General features: G+C 46.1%; 1 protein-coding gene across 2 annotated transcripts in view; it reads left to right on the forward strand.

The window, feature by feature from the left end:
* Positions 1 to 15,960, forward strand: part of LOC126278661 (cell adhesion molecule 2-like) — a 1,323,224-nt gene that overhangs the window by 708,582 nt on the left and 598,682 nt on the right. The window lies entirely within an intron of this gene.

Consider the following 15,960-nt stretch of genomic DNA (forward strand, 5'->3'; position numbering starts at 1 on the left):
GGTGTTATGGAGTGGTCGTGTTTTTTATGGAGGAGACTTGCACCCCTTGTTGCTCAGCGTGTCACTGTCACAGCAAAGGCCTACATTGATGTTTTAAGCGTCTTCTTGCTTCCTACTGTTGAAGAGCAATTCGGGGATGGTGATTGCATCTTTCAACACGATCGAGCTCCTGTTCATATCGCAAGGCCTGTGGCGGAGTGTTTACACGACAATAGCAGCCCTGTAATGGACTGTCCTGCAAAGAGTCCTGACCTGAATCCTATAGAACACGTTTGAGACATTTTGGAACGCCAACTTGGTGACACACCTTACCGACCGACATAGATACCTCTCCGTAGTGCAGCACTTAGTGAAGAATGGGCTGCCACTCACCAAGGAACCTTCCAGCACTTGTTTGAACGTATGCCTGCGAGAGTGGCAGCTGTCACACACACACACACACACACACACACACACACACACACACATATATATATATATATATATATATATATATATATATATATATATATATATATATATATATATAGTGTGTTTTTTATAATGCCACATTCGAGCCTGCATCAGGCAATGGACGCCTGACAGCAGCAGCCACTGATGAAACACTTTTCTTGCTTTGGTGGATCATGAAGTAGCCTACATCAAAAACGGCGGAACTCTCCTGAAGTGGGCAAATTGCGAGGTAGAGGTGTGGCGTCTTTCGTGCACGTTGGGACACTTCACACATATTTTTAAGTGTCAAACTATACATTGCTGTTCTTTCTACCTTGTGTCACTTTTCTTGCTGGGATACGATATGATGCGCCTCTAGACAGATGGCGCATGCTGGGAAGCGCTAGGATTAGCTCTGAGTGTGAGACAAATTATAGCAATCGGGTGCACACGTGATTAAAAGTTGTACGCTAGCAAAAAAAAGCACTACGTCTTCAGGCCAAGAGTGGCCTACCAGGACCATGCGACCGCCGTGTCATCCCCGGTGGAGGATACGGATAGGAGGGGCGTGGAGTCAGCACTAAGAGACATAAATGGCGTAATGTGCGAAACTATAAAAATATTAAAAATATAAGGGGAGGGACCCACAAAGTATCAGTCTGTGGGGGGAACTGATGACGCGGGAGGGGGGTGGAGACAATGTGCAAACAGTAAATGTGGCGGGTTATCCATTGAGACAGTCAAAATTAGCTGAGATAAATTTATGCATCAATCCAACTTGGGTGCTGGATGTATGACGAGAAGATTGCTTTAAAAACATGTAAACCTCTAGTTCTTCTAGAACATTAAAGACATTGTCCTCGCGATTCATAAGCAATAATGAAACGTTGGATGAAAAACTGGTAACCCGTTTCAGAAAAATGGATATCCGAAGCTGAGTTAGAGCCCAAGCCAGGTGAATGTTCCCGAAATCTGACCTCAAATGTTGTACCATTCTGGCCGATATCTTTGTACGGGCAGCCATTACACGTAATTCTATAAACCCTCGCAGAATTAAAAGGATCACCCTTCATTTTTTCATCGCGTCTGATCCTCTGTCCGTTATTTCTGTGGATGTAATATGCCTGGAATATTTTGCGAGTAGAAATATGCTTGCCAATTCCACGTGAAATGCTACTATAGTATAGAATCCAATGATACGGAACTGTCTTACCGGTTATTTATCAAATGTAATTACCTTCTCTTCCCGGGTAAGGGTGGAATTGAGGGACCTTTAAAGTTAGGTAACAATGCTTCTATTAACATTCCGTACCAAGTCTTGTTGGCATCCATTGTATCAATCTATACTCGCGGTTGAATGCGTCTACTGACGGTGGGGAGTTATGCAGCATCAAGAGCATAGCATTAAATGCAGCCTGTTTGTAATGGAAAGCATCACTGGACGAGCTATGCATCACTATTTCCGATGTGGCTGGCTTCCGATAAACATTAAAAGTAAAAGAATCACGCAGAAATGTGTTCAAAAAACTGCAAAGTGTTATTAGACCTATGTTCAGTAGTCAATTGTGACTTTCATAGAGGCCATTAATGTGGTGAAGAAAATAGTTACATTCAGAAATGGGTCCGTTATATACACGGAAAATGTCATAAACATACTGTGACCACAGTACCATTTTCTCAGAAAAACTAGTCAACTCAGTAAATACGCGATAACCCAAACTATTCATAAATATATTGACGAATTGCGACTTATTCGCAATAAGGGTTCACAGCCTTCTAGTAAATATTTGTTTTGTAACAAATCTAGATCTATTGTTGGAGACAACCTCACACATTACAGTGAGAGGCCGGGAGATGAAAGTGATGATATTTTGTGTCTCATTCATTTAGTACTCGGTTTTAATTACTTTAGGTCTTTTTATTAATAAGGTAATTAATATCGGTGAGCCATGCCACCTGAGTGAATCCAGTACAATGCGTAATTGGTGTCATTGCGTATATAGATGGTACAGTCATTATGTAATGTAATGATTCAGTCAGATCCGTTGATGGTCATAATTGACATAATGTTTCTAAAATGTTATTTTTAATAAGATAATGTTTTAATGATAATTGATGACTACTCTTGGATATTATTTAGCTTTTTAGGTTTGCCTTAGTTAAAGTTCATTAATAGAAATGGGGTCTGATGTATTTTCGTTTGGTTTGAGCATGTTTACGTCACGTGCCGGTTATTAACTTGCTACACGATTATTTCACTGAGCCTTGTTATAAATTACCACAATTAACAATACTTTCTGCCTTAGCTAGCATAACTAGCATAAGAGTATGATTTTAAAACCAGGGGATAACACACGTCTGTGGCTGGTACTAACGCACTACGTCGTAGACAGGTATTATAACACAAAATTTCATATAAAATCTCACACCGAAAATGAATAACAAACGTCTTGGGTTAACTCCAATTCTCATTTAGTTGCTCTTATACTATTTAACAGAGAGAATAATTGTAATGACTCTTTGTTACACGTAGCCAGGCCACCAACACAACTTCACCTATTTGGAAAAACACCATTAAATATTGGTTTCAGCAGGTCCACCTAATACTGTGAAAGAAAGTATTAGTTTTGTATAAATAAAACTGCCTTTTCCTTTTATTTTTACAAAACAAGTACTTATATGCTTGCTGCGGAAGACGGCCACACAAACAAACTTGAAAGTATCAGTATTTGTTGAACTAATACGATGGTTGTTGGAAGGAAAAATTTTTAAATTCAATTTTGCCGCTCAGTGGTGGCGATTTGGTCGATCAGGCGCTGCTAGATTTTTTCTCCGTCTGCCTGCTATGAATGCTGAAGTAACACAGGTGTTTGACTAAGGGCACACAAAACTACGGAATAATGCCATGAAACAACCAGTTTCAAAAAATTATCTATTTAAAAAATTAATTCCTTACATATATAGTTAAATATCTGATATTGCTACATAAGCTATTGTCACATTTACGGAAAAGAGATGACGAACGAGAGAAAGAGAGTACATTGTCTCCTCTATATATAAAAGAATCATAGATAATAATTCTCATTAATACAGTTACCATAAATGTCTATATGACCCATACCGTTTACCATTCAGTAATTAATAAATTTTACAAAATTAATTAATTTTGATAATGGATTTGTCCATACGTCCACATGACGTGTTATGCCAACTTCATATAATATCATATGTATTTCGCCGAATTGCATTTTATGACAACATGTGAGAATGCCATGCTGACCGATGCTAATTACCTGATTAATAAAATATTTGTGACCCATGACTACATTTATAACAAAACAAATATGCTGGCCAACGTGTACAACGTGAAGATATAAATCATCCTCAGATCTAAAGTAATTAAAACCGAGTACTAAATGAATGAGACACAAAATATCATCACTTTCATCTCCCGGCCTCTCACTGTAATGTGTGAGGTTGTCTCCAACAATAGATCTACTAACGGCCTGATCAGAGGGTATACACGAGTACAAATTATTAATGTCAAATGAGACCATCATCGTACCAGATGGGACACACAAACCCACTATCCTCCTAATTAGTTTCTCTCTGCTAGAAAAACAGGATGTCCGACATTGGTACGAGTACAAGAGTAAAACTGCAGCAGGTCCCTCTAAGAAGCCACCCTCATCCACCCCGACCACTCGACGCTCGGCTCCCACAGTTTCGCAACACTCTCTGGCGCACACACACACGCCTTTGCTGAGCACTTTAGAAATGTGTCTATGCAAAGACAACCCTTGACCTATACCTAAGCACCTTCGGGGAGTCAACACCTTCGACATGCCACAGTTGAGTGTACTACACAGTTACATTGTTGCTGTAGCACCTGCTTGCGGGAATACAGAATCTAAGGTGTATCGTGGTGTTGTCTGCCCACAGACTCCAAGGAATCATTGAAAGGTTGTCAATGAACAGATTTATTTTTATCGTGCTTAACGAAGGTGCACAGGTGGCACTAAGGATATTGCCAAACTAGTCATAGAACGACCCTTTGCCATTTTATTCATGTATGTGTCAATGTCACACCCTCCACCCCTTCCCCTCCCCACCCCACGCTCCTCCCAATCAATTCACAGAGCGACAAGCAAAAAGTAACGTAAATGCTGAGAAAAGGTAAGATCTGAGGAAGTAATCACAGATTTTAGTATCATTATATTGTTAGCTTGTTTATGTTTATAATACTGACCAGGTACGCAATACAAAACAAACAGCTAACGATGAGCAGGTAACGATGTTCTAAGCATTTCTAAATCACATCTACTTGAAAATCTACGGGCGAAACCGATTCAACCACAGGTAACGGAGTTGTACACTCAGTGGTACCTCCTACTGTGCTACGTATTTGTGATGATAACGAATGCAGTCAGACAACGTTAGTTCTCCTCGGAACCTCTACACGCGGATATGTCCATCGCAGAACAGAGACTAGTCCGAAAAGGTGGCGTGGTGCTGCTTTTGTGCACACCGTTGTACTTGAACGTAACATCGTGTGCCTCTTTCTGCTGTCTTGTCAAGGCAGGATGTAACGACAGTCTCTGTGCTCCAGGTGTTATGAAAAGACGAAATTAGAAGCGTATGACAATAAAAATGGTTTTTTGATTGCTCTGGGAGGTAGCTTTCTCGTGGGGTTTTAGGGCGCAAAGCATTTAAGGTCATAAGCGCCCAGCATAGAACCATAGAATGCTGAGAACGGAAGGGTAAAAAACAGTTTCCAGGTCCAATACAGAAAGGAAGAAAATACAAATGTAAAACGTCAAGGCGCTACGGAAGAGTATCTAAAAGACGTCGACAGGAAACTCCGAGTCACCAGGTAGAAATCAAATCTCTTTTTCTATATTAGTGCTTTTAAAAAAACTTAATACGAGAGCCACAGCTCTTACGTCATCCGCTAAAATGTCCGGCGAAGCGGGCGGCAGCCCGACCCTGAGACGTAAGTGGCTAAAACAGGGGCAGAGGTTCGGGAAATGTCTGACTGTTAATGGCTGGCTACAGGAAGGACAGCTGGGTGGAGGGTCGCAACTCAACAAGTGGCGGTGACTAAAGCGGCAGTGCCCTATTTGCAACAGAGCTAACATTATTTCCTCACGGCGAGACGTTCGGAAGGAAGTCGACCAGGCTGTTGGGAGAGGTTTGACTGCTATGAGTTTGTTCCCATGAAGGGAGCACCAATGATCATGCCAAAGTGACGTGATACGCCGATAGAGAAAATTACGAATGTCTTGCGAGGGAACAGAGTAAGAGGCTGGCCGACCGAGATGGAATGCGGCCTTGGTTGCAGCATCAGCAGCGTCATTCCCAGACACACCAACATGGCCAGGAACCCACACGAAGATATCTTGGGCTCCCCCATCCGGGAACAAATGGAGGCAGTCCTGGATCCGTCGGAAGATGGGGTGGACTGGATCTGGATCATCCAGACTCTGAAGGGCACTGAGGGAGTCAAAGCACATCACACAGCGAGCGAGCTGGTGCCTCCGGACGTAGTGAACAACCTGATAGAAGGCAAAAAGCTCTGCGGTATAATTGTGCACTGGTCGAGAAGCCGGTATTGAAACTTACCATCCCCGACTACAAAATCACAGCCAACACCGTGGGCGGACTTGGAACCACCAGGGTACGAAAATATGCTATCGGCGGCAAGTTGTGAGTGAAGTTCGAGAAATTTGCTGCATTAGGTCAGCTAGAGAGTTGAATCCTTCGGGAACGAGCTGAGGTCAAAATGAACATAAACCTGTGCCTGAAGCCAAGATGGTGAAGGGCTCTCACCCATTCGGAAAGTGGCAGGAAGTGTGAACTGCAGCTGCTGAAGCAGGGGACGAAAGCGGACGCTGGGAGGCCGCAGAGAAAAAACGTACATCTAGTATTGGTGGTCTATGATGTCATCAAAAAAAGGGTCGAAGATTGGGTGGCCTGGCATGGAAGAAAGCCGACACGCATACCTACTGAGTAGGATGTCTCGCCCGTATGACTGTGGTAGTTCACCGGCTTCTGCGTATAGACTCTCAATTACTATCGCGAAATAGGGGAGATAGTTTTACAGACATGATAGATTCTAATGGTTCAAATGGCTCTGAGCACTATGGGACTTAACTTCTGAGGTCATCAGTCCCCTAGAACTTAAAACTACTTAAACCTAACTAAGGAAATCACAGACATCCACACCCAAGGCAGGATTCGAACCTACGACCGTAACGGTCGCGCAGTTCCAGACTGTAGCGCCTAGAACCACTCGACCACTCCGTCCGGCTACCATGGTAGGTGAATTGGAGTGGCAATCATTAAAACAAAAGCGTTTTTCGTTGCTACGGGATCTTCTCACGAAATTTCAATCACCAGTTTTCTCCTCCGATTGCGAAAACATTCTGTTGACACTCTACATAGGGAGAAATGATTATCACGATAAAATAAGAGAAATCAGGGCTCGCACAGAAAAATTTAAGTGCTCGTTTTTCCTGCGTGCCGTTGGAGAGTGCAACGGTAGAGAGACATCTTGAAGGTGGTTCACGGAACCCTCTGCCAGGCACTTTATTGTGAATAGCAGAGTAATCACGTAGATGTAGATGTTAAGATGTCAACTGGGCTAGTAGGGAAGGCACCAGTGGTGATACGCCTCCCATAATGGTGGTTTGTATTTAGACAGCGTAAGATAGACGGCCGTGCAGAGGAATAGACCATGCATCCATAATCCAACTTGGATCGGACAAGAGATCGAGAGAGGCGGAGGAGGACAGTCTGGTCAGCTCCCCAAGAGGTACCACTCAGTACACAAAGGAGTGGGTGCAGCGTGGAGCTAGGTAGGACAGGTGAGGAGAACAACTGAGTTTCCTATCCAACGTAAGCCCCAAGAACTTAGTTTCATCCAAGAACGGGAGAGCATTTTGGCCCAGTCTCAAAGACAGTGGAAGAAACGCCTTGTACCGCCAGAAGTTGAAGCAAATGGATTTGGTAGCAGAAAAGAGGAATCCATTTGTGCCATCCACGAATAGAGACGATCCAGGCAACGTTGAAGACAGCGTTACAGGAGACACGTCATCTGGGAGCTGCAATGAACAGCAAAGTCGTCAACGAAAAGAGAGCCGTAAACGCCAGCGGGAAGGCAGTCTGTAATTGGGTTGATGGCTATGGCGAACAGGATGACAGTCCGTACGGAGCCCTGAGGCAGCCCATTCTCCTGTGGAAAGGTGTGGGATAAGGAGGAACCCACAAGTACCCAGAAAATTCAATCTGTTAAAAATTCCCGGAGAAAAGTGGGATGACGACCGCGAAGGCCTCATAATACGTAGAATGCCTGTCCGCCAACAGGTATCATACATAGAATTTCTCGAAATCAAAGAACACGGCCACTGTTTGACGCTTCTGCAGAAAATTATTCATGATGAACGTCGACAGGGTGACCAGATGATCAACCGCTGAGCGGCGCTTTCGGAACCCACACTGAGCATTAGTGAGAAGATGGTGTGACTCGAGCCACCACACTAATCGACCACTTATCATGCGTTCCACCACCTTACAAACGCTGCTGGTAAGGGAAATTAGGCGATAACTGGAAGGAAAAGATTTATCATTACCAGGCATAGATAGGGAAACAATAGTAGCTTCACGCCAATGCACGGTCAGTCCAAATACGGTTGTAGGTATCGAGGAGAAAGCGTTTAACCGCAGAAGAAATATTCTGCAGCATGAGGACGTGGATTGTTTCGGGCCCAGGAGCAAAAGACCTGGATGAGGAGAGAGCACGCTCGAGCTCCGTCATAGTAAAAGGAGTATTGTAGAACTCTCGATTCAAGGAGAGAAAAGAGATCGCACGAGCCTCCTCCGCCTGCTTCCGAGGAAGGAAGGCAGGATGGTAGTGGATGGAGCTTGAAACCTCCGCAAAGTATTGACCCAAAGCGTTGGAAACAGCTACAGGGTCGACTTTGACGTTTCCCGCCACAGGCAGACCAGGGATCGGGGAGTGGGCGGTAGTTCCAGGAAACTGGCGCAGGCCACCCCAAACGAGAGAGGACGGAATAAAACTATTGGACTAGCTGGTGAAGGAAACCCAGCATGCTTTCTTGCTTTCCTCGATAGAGTGCGACGGCACTGCGCACGAGGTTGCTTTTAGTCGATGCAGTTCGTTAATGTAGGATGACGGTGAAAGCAATGAAGCGCACGTCGTCGGGCACGAATCCCACTGCCGTACTCCACAGTCCACCAAGGGAGCGGGACCCGACGGGGAGAAGTAGTAGTACGAGCGGTAGAGGTTTCGCTAGAAGAGAGAATAACGTCCAGGAGGTGCTCGATCTGATCATCACAGCTGGGAAACGGCCGTTCGTCAAAGACTGCCAAGGATGAGTAGAGTCTACAGTCAGCAAGAGAGAATTTCCAATAATCGGGCCGCTGTGGCGGGGTATAACTGTGCAGGCGAGTCACACAAAGGAAGTGGTCACTCTAGTAAGCATCGGAAACAGCACACCACTCGAGACGTCGAGCGAGCTGGGCAGAGCAGATCGAGAGACCTAAGTGGGAATAAGTGTGCGTGGAATCAGAGAGAAACGTGGCTTCGCCGGTGTTAAGGAACACAAGTTTAAGATGATTAAGAAGACCCGCCAAAGGAGAACCTCTAGGGCAGGCGACAGGCGAGCCCCAAAGAGGATGATGGGCATTGGTGTCACCGAGAAGCAGAAAGGGTACAGGAAGCTGCCCAACCAGCTGCGTCAGGTCCGCCCTAGTGTCAACAGAAGACAAACGGATATAAATGGTACAGAGGAAAAAGGTAAATTCGAGAAGGAAAACACGAGCAGCAACTGCTTGCAGGTGGGTATGTAAGGGGATAGGACCATGAGAAACATTATCTTGTAGAAGCAGCAAGACCCCACCATGGACAAGAATCCCCGCTGTGAGGGGAAGGTCCATCCACAGTGAAGTAAAATGGGAAAGAGCAAAATGGTCTTGAGGGTGTAGCTTGGTTTCTTGGAGGCAGACTTCAAGCGGACATTGCGAGTGCCGAAGCAGCTGGAGGTCCACCCTGTTATAGCGAAGGCCACGGATATTTCATTGTAAAAGGGCCATAAAATTTAGGATCACCGGAGACTGAAGGTGAAACACTCACCTCGACGGCCGCTCGGGGCGAGCCGTCGAGAGAGGACAGCCACTGGAACCCACAGGTGGAGGGTCCTCGTCCATCAACTCAGTGGGAGCAACGGAGCTTCCTCGGTGTCGTTCAGTTGAGAAGGACCGACGAGTCGAAGAGAGCCGACGAGTCAGAGAGGAGGAAGACTGCCTTTGGATGATTCTTTTGACTTTTGGCGATTTGTAGAAGACCCAGACGGCTGCGAACGCGAGGTATGCAAGAAATATTCCCGGAAATAATCCTTTTTTAATTGACGGTTCGCTGGCTGCCTTGTAACCACCTTCGCCGGTGAGGGCGAAGAGCAGGTAGCAGAATCTACAGCCCGGGAGACGGAGTGTCAGCTTGAAGGCGAGGCGACTGAATTGTAAGTCACAAGTTTGCGTAGCTATGTTTTTTGTGAGACGGGGAGAGGCGAACACGGTGCTGTAGCTTTCAGGAGAAGGGACATTCGGTTTACGGCTCGCCAACAGTTTCCGGGCAACAGAAAAAGGTACCTTTTGCTTCGCCCTTATCTCCCGAACGTCCCTCTCGTTCTGATAGACGGAACAAGAACGAAAAGAAGCAGCAAGTTGTCCATTACAATAGACACAGCGGGGGGAAGGAGGTGGACAGGCGCCCTCGTGTGCATCCCTGCTACAAGTGACACATTTTGCTGCGTTTTTACATGACGTGCTGGTATGATTGAACTGGTGGCATTTATAAAACCTCAACGGATTGGGAATGTAAGGACGCACAGAGATGACTTCATAGCCGGCCTTAATCTTGGTAGGAAGAGTTAACAGATCGAAAGTCTGGAACAACGTGCGAGTGGGCACCAAATCGGCAGCTTCCTCCTTCATAACTCCATGAACAGCAGTAACGCCCTGATCCGACAGATAATTAGTTATTTCTTTCTCCGTCAAACCATCCAAAAGCAGAGTGTAGATAACACCTTGGGACGAGTTAAGTGACCTGCGAGCCTCCACATTTATAGGATATTCGTGTAGGATTTGGGCCTTGAGTAGTTTCTGGGCCTGGAGAGCACTATCAATTTCCAAAAGCAGCGTTCCTTTGCGGAGACGAGAGCATGACTTCAAAGGGCTTTTCTGTATAACATAGGGGTTAACAGTAGCAAAAGTCTGATTTTCATGTAAACGTGAGACTACTAGATATCGAGGCCCAACAGGAACAGATATTGATGTAGGAGCCTCATTCGACTTTCAGGCATTGGGTAGAAGTCCCCCATGATTGCCAGCGTCTCCTATGGCGCGCTCCTTCCAGCCAGGGGCCCTGCAAAGGGGAGCCCCCCCCACCTTGGGCGATTGTCCTCACCTTAGGTCACATCTCCCGAACGACAGACAGAGGGACCAATTGGCAGAGGAGGCAGGTAACAGCTCAGGCAATCCCCTCCCTGGGCCTGGCCTGTACCAAGGGGTATGGACAGGCCCAACATGCCAACCGGGGGCTGGGAGTTACCCGTTACCCAGTCTCCTGCTACGGTTCAAACGCGTGGGTGACCGGCAGGCACACACAGGAAGGAGAAAAAAAGATAAGAAGGAAAAGAAGAAAGAAAGATCACAAACGCCGCATCGGAGGAAAAAGAGAACATAACAAGGAAAGAGCAGAACAAGGAAAGAAAGGAACAGGGAAAGAGCTAAACAGGGAAAGTGCATGGGGGCGTAATTAAATATTAAATGCTAATAATTTTAATTTTAGTCACTGTTTGTCCGACTACGCAGTCTCGTAACCGGTTGGCCCTGAATAATATTAGTATTGCTGCGCAATCTGACTGCATAGAATAACAACAAAGAATGAAAGGAGCTTTGTGTTAACACAATTAATTAATTAAGTCCCCAGCAACTATAAAAGCTACGAAAGAACAAAGCACAAGTATAACTGTTCTGTGTGTGGAAGTCTGATTCAACGTACACATCTGGCACGGTTCTTCCTCAATACGACAAGATGCTTTAAACGCCATTTACAATGAAGTAATTAAAAAAAAAAACAGATATACTATGATTGCACATAGAAACCAGAATTACAGTGAAATACAAGAACACGAGCCAGATGCTTTGTTGACTGAACCTGTGACCAAGAGGCATTGTTATTTAGGACGTCTAAAATAAAAAAAATTCCTTACCTTCATATACACTCCTGGAAATTGAAATACGAACACCGTGAATTCATTGTCCCAGGAAGGGGAAACTTTATTGACACATTCCTGGGGTCAGATACATCACATGATCACACTGACAGAACCACAGGCACATAGACACAGGCAACAGAGCATGCACAATGTCGGCACTAGTACAGTGTATATCCACCTTTCGCAGCAATGCAGGCTGCTATTCTCCCATGGAGACGATCGTAGAGATCCTCGATGTAGTCCAGTGGAACGGCTTGCCATGCCATTTCCACCTGGCGCCTCAGTTGGACCAGCGTTCGTGCTGGATGTGCAGACCGCGTGAGACGACGCTTCATCCAGTCCCAAACATGCTCAATGGGGGACAGATCCGGAGATCTTGCTGGCCAGGCTAGTTGACTTACACCTTCTAGAGCACGTTGGGTGGTACGGGATACATGCGGACGTGCATTGTTCTGTTGGAACAGCAAGTTCCCTTGCCGGTCTAGGAATGGTAGAACGATGGGTTCGATGACGGTTTGGATGTACCGTGCACTATTCAGTGTCCCCTCGACGATCACCAGAGGTGTACGGCCAATGTAGGAGATCGCTCCCCACACCATGATGCCGGGTGTTGGCCCTGTGTGCCTCGGTCGTATGCAGTCCTGATTGTGGCGCTCACCTGCACGGCGCCAAACACGCATACGACCATCATTGGCACCAAGGCAGAAGCGACTCTCATCGCTGAAGACGACACGTCTCCATTCGTCCCTCCATTCACGCCTGTCGCGACACCACTGGAGGCGGGCTGCACGATGTTGGGGCGTGAGCGGAAGACGGCCTAACGGTGTGCGGGACCGTAGCCTAGCTTCATGGAGACGGTTGCGAATGGTCCTCGCCGATACCCCAGGAGCAACAGTGTCCCTAATTTGCTGGGAAGTGGCGGTGCGGTCCCCTACGGCACTGCGTAGGATCCTACGGTCTTGGCGTGCATCCGTGCGTCGCTGCTGTCCGGTCCCAGGTCGACGGTCACGTGCACCTTCCGCCGACCACTGGCGACAACATCGATGTACTGTGGAGACCTCACGCCCCACGTGTTGAGCAATTCGGCGGTACGTCCACCCGGCCTCCCGCATGCCCACTATACGCCCTCGCTCAAAGTCCGTCAAGTGCACATACGGTTCACGTCCACGCTGTCGCGGCATGCTACCAGTGTTAAAGAGTGCGATGGAGCTCCGTATGCCACGGCAAACTGGCTGACACTGACGGCGGCGGTGCACAAATGCTGTGCAGCTAGCGCCATTCGACGGCCAACACCGCGGTTCCTGGTGTGTCCGCTGTGCCGTGCGTGTGATCATTGCTTGTACAGCCCTCTCGCAATGTCCGGAGCAGGTATGGTGGGTCTGACACACCGGTGTCAATGTGTTCTTTTTTCCATTTCCAGGAGTGTATATTGACGAAAAATACACTTTGATCATTACAACATCCCCAATCGAATAACATATGGTGTCTTGCCCAACAGAACAACTAGTACTCTATCGACGTCTCAACGAGCACAGATCACGCCTACCTCAGAACTACTACTGCCCTCACCAACTTCTCAGCGGCAACTGTCAGTGGAGGCGGCTGAATAATACTCTCTGGCGCTGTGACTCAGTGTAGCCACCTTTCAAAAGAGCTAAACATGGAAAGAGATAAACAGGGAAAGAGCAAAACAAGGAAAGGGCGAAACAGGGAAAGGGGAGTACAGGAAAAGGGCAGTGCAAGAGAGAATATTTCTACAAGCAAACCAACGCAAATGAGCTTCAAGAGGCCATGGATACACGAGACATCTCTCCAAGAGAGGGGAAAGGGGCAGGACAAGAGGAGACAGGCAGCACTGAAAGAGAAGCGGTGGTGCAAGGGCTGGGGCCCCGTGGTCACCAAGCACGTACTCATCAAAGAGCGGTGAGCCCCCTGGGAGGAGGTAGCTTAAGGCAACTATAACGTATTACTAAAAGAAAAACGGTAATGTACCAGAATGCTGCTATGATTGTTAACTGATTGACGTTTTACTTTAGCAAGAGGCCTAATTGGGAATGGCCGGCATCTTCAGGCTCTCTGCAACCAAATACGCTTTGGTAAACGTTATAACATTGTAACTGGTAACAATTTTGTTTTGCTGTACGCTAGCACTTACTTCCATATTGCATCGTGGCGCTGTCGTTGTCTTGTAATCTTATTGCTGCATAGGGCGTTCCCAACTATAGCCAATTTTTTAAAAAAATATTAATTATCTTTATTAATTACTGTTATTCGCAAATGCGAGCTACGTCTTTTATCGCTTGTATATACTGTTGTGGTTTTGACAGCTACGATTGACAGCAACTCCAGCAATGCTGTATGGTAGAGTTTGTTCATTCATTTGTCAACATACCGTAATTATATGTGGCACTCCGTCTTCAGGCCACAAGTGACCCATCGGGACCATCCGACCGCCGTGTCATCCTCATTAGTGGATGTGGATAGTAGGGGCATCTGGTCAGCACACCGTTCTCCCGGTCGGTATGATGGTTTTCTTTGACCGGAGCCGCTACTATTCGGTGGAGTAGCTCCTCATTTGGCATCACGAGGCTGAGTGAAACCCGAAAAATGGCAACAGCACATGGCGGCTGGATGGCCACCCATCCAAGTGCCGGCCACGCCCTACAGCGCTTAACACCGGTGATCTCACGGGAACTGGTGTATCTACTGCGGCAAGGTCGTTGCCCAATTATATGTGGAGTGGTATTAAAATCTTTGTTATCTTTTTGTAGAATGTATATACTAACACGAATTGAGCAGTACTATTTCAATAGCGTTATCTACTGCTTTTTTTATCTACCTCCCCCCTCCCTCCCCCCTTGAACCACGGACCTTGCCGTTGGTGGGGAGGCTGCGTGAGGAATTTGATAGAGCACTGAAAGACCTAAGTCGAAACATGGCCCCGGGAGTAGACAAAATTCCGTTAGTGCTGCTGGTAGCCTTGGGAGTGCCAGCCATGACAAAACTCTTCAGTCTGGTGAGCAAGTTGTATGAGACAGGTGAAATACTTTCAGACTTCCAGAAGTATATAATAACTGCATTCCAGAGTACGCAGGTGCTGACAGTTGAGAAATCTACCGAACTATCAGTTTAATAATTCACGGCTGCAAAATACTAATTCCTTACAGACGAATGGGGAAACTGTTAGAAGCCGACCTTGGGGAATACAGTTTGGATTTCAGATAAATGTAGGAACACGGGAGGCAATACTGACCCTACAGCTTCTCAGAGAAGATAGGTTAAGGAAAGGCAAACCTTCGATTATAGCATTTGTACACTTGACTGGAATACTCTCCTTCAAATGCTAAGGGTGGCAGGGATAAAATCTAGACAGTGAAAGGCTATTTACAATTTGTACAGAAACCAGATGACAGTTATAAGAGTGGAGGGTTACGAAAGGGAAGCAGTGATTGCGAAGGGAGTGAGACAGGTAGCCTTTCCCCCATATTACTCAATGTGTGCCCCGCGGGTTAGCGGCGCGATCTAGGGTGTCCTGTCGAGTTTATCACGGCTCCACCCGTCGGAGGTTCAAGTCCTACCTCGGGCATGGGGGTGTGTGCTGTCCTTAGCGTAAGTTGGTTTAAGTTAGATTAAGTAGTGTGTCAGCTTAGGGATCGATGACCTCAGCAGTTTGTTCCCGTAAGACCGTACCACAAATATACAGTTTTATTCAATCTGTATATTGAGCAACCAGTAAAGGAAACAATACAAAAATTTGGAGTAGGTATTAAAATCCATGGAGAAGAAATAAAACTTTGAGATTTGGCAATGACATAGTAACGCCGTCAGAGACAGCGAAGGACTTGGAAGAGCAGCTGAACTGAATGGACAGTGTCTTGAAAGGACGATATAATATGAACTTCAACCAAAGCAAAACGAGGCTAATGGAATGTAGTCGAATTAAATCAAGTGACGCTGAGGGAATTAGAATAGAAAAGAAGACACTTAAAGTAGTAAATGAGTTTTGCTATTTTGGAAGCAAAATAACTGATGATGGTCGAAGTAGAATGGCAATGCAAGGAAAGCTCTTGTGATTAATAACGTACCTGAAATGGAAGTTCTGTCCAGAGTTTCCATTTGAACCTGATGGAACACCTTTGGAATGATAATGGAAGCTGAATAAATGAATTAAAATTTGTGTCACTGCCGGCACTCGGACCCAGGTCTCTTTGCCTACCAGGGAAAAATG

This window comes from Schistocerca gregaria, chromosome 6, assembly GCF_023897955.1.
Source record: "Schistocerca gregaria isolate iqSchGreg1 chromosome 6, iqSchGreg1.2, whole genome shotgun sequence".
In the NCBI taxonomy this organism is placed as follows: domain Eukaryota; kingdom Metazoa; phylum Arthropoda; class Insecta; order Orthoptera; family Acrididae; genus Schistocerca; species Schistocerca gregaria.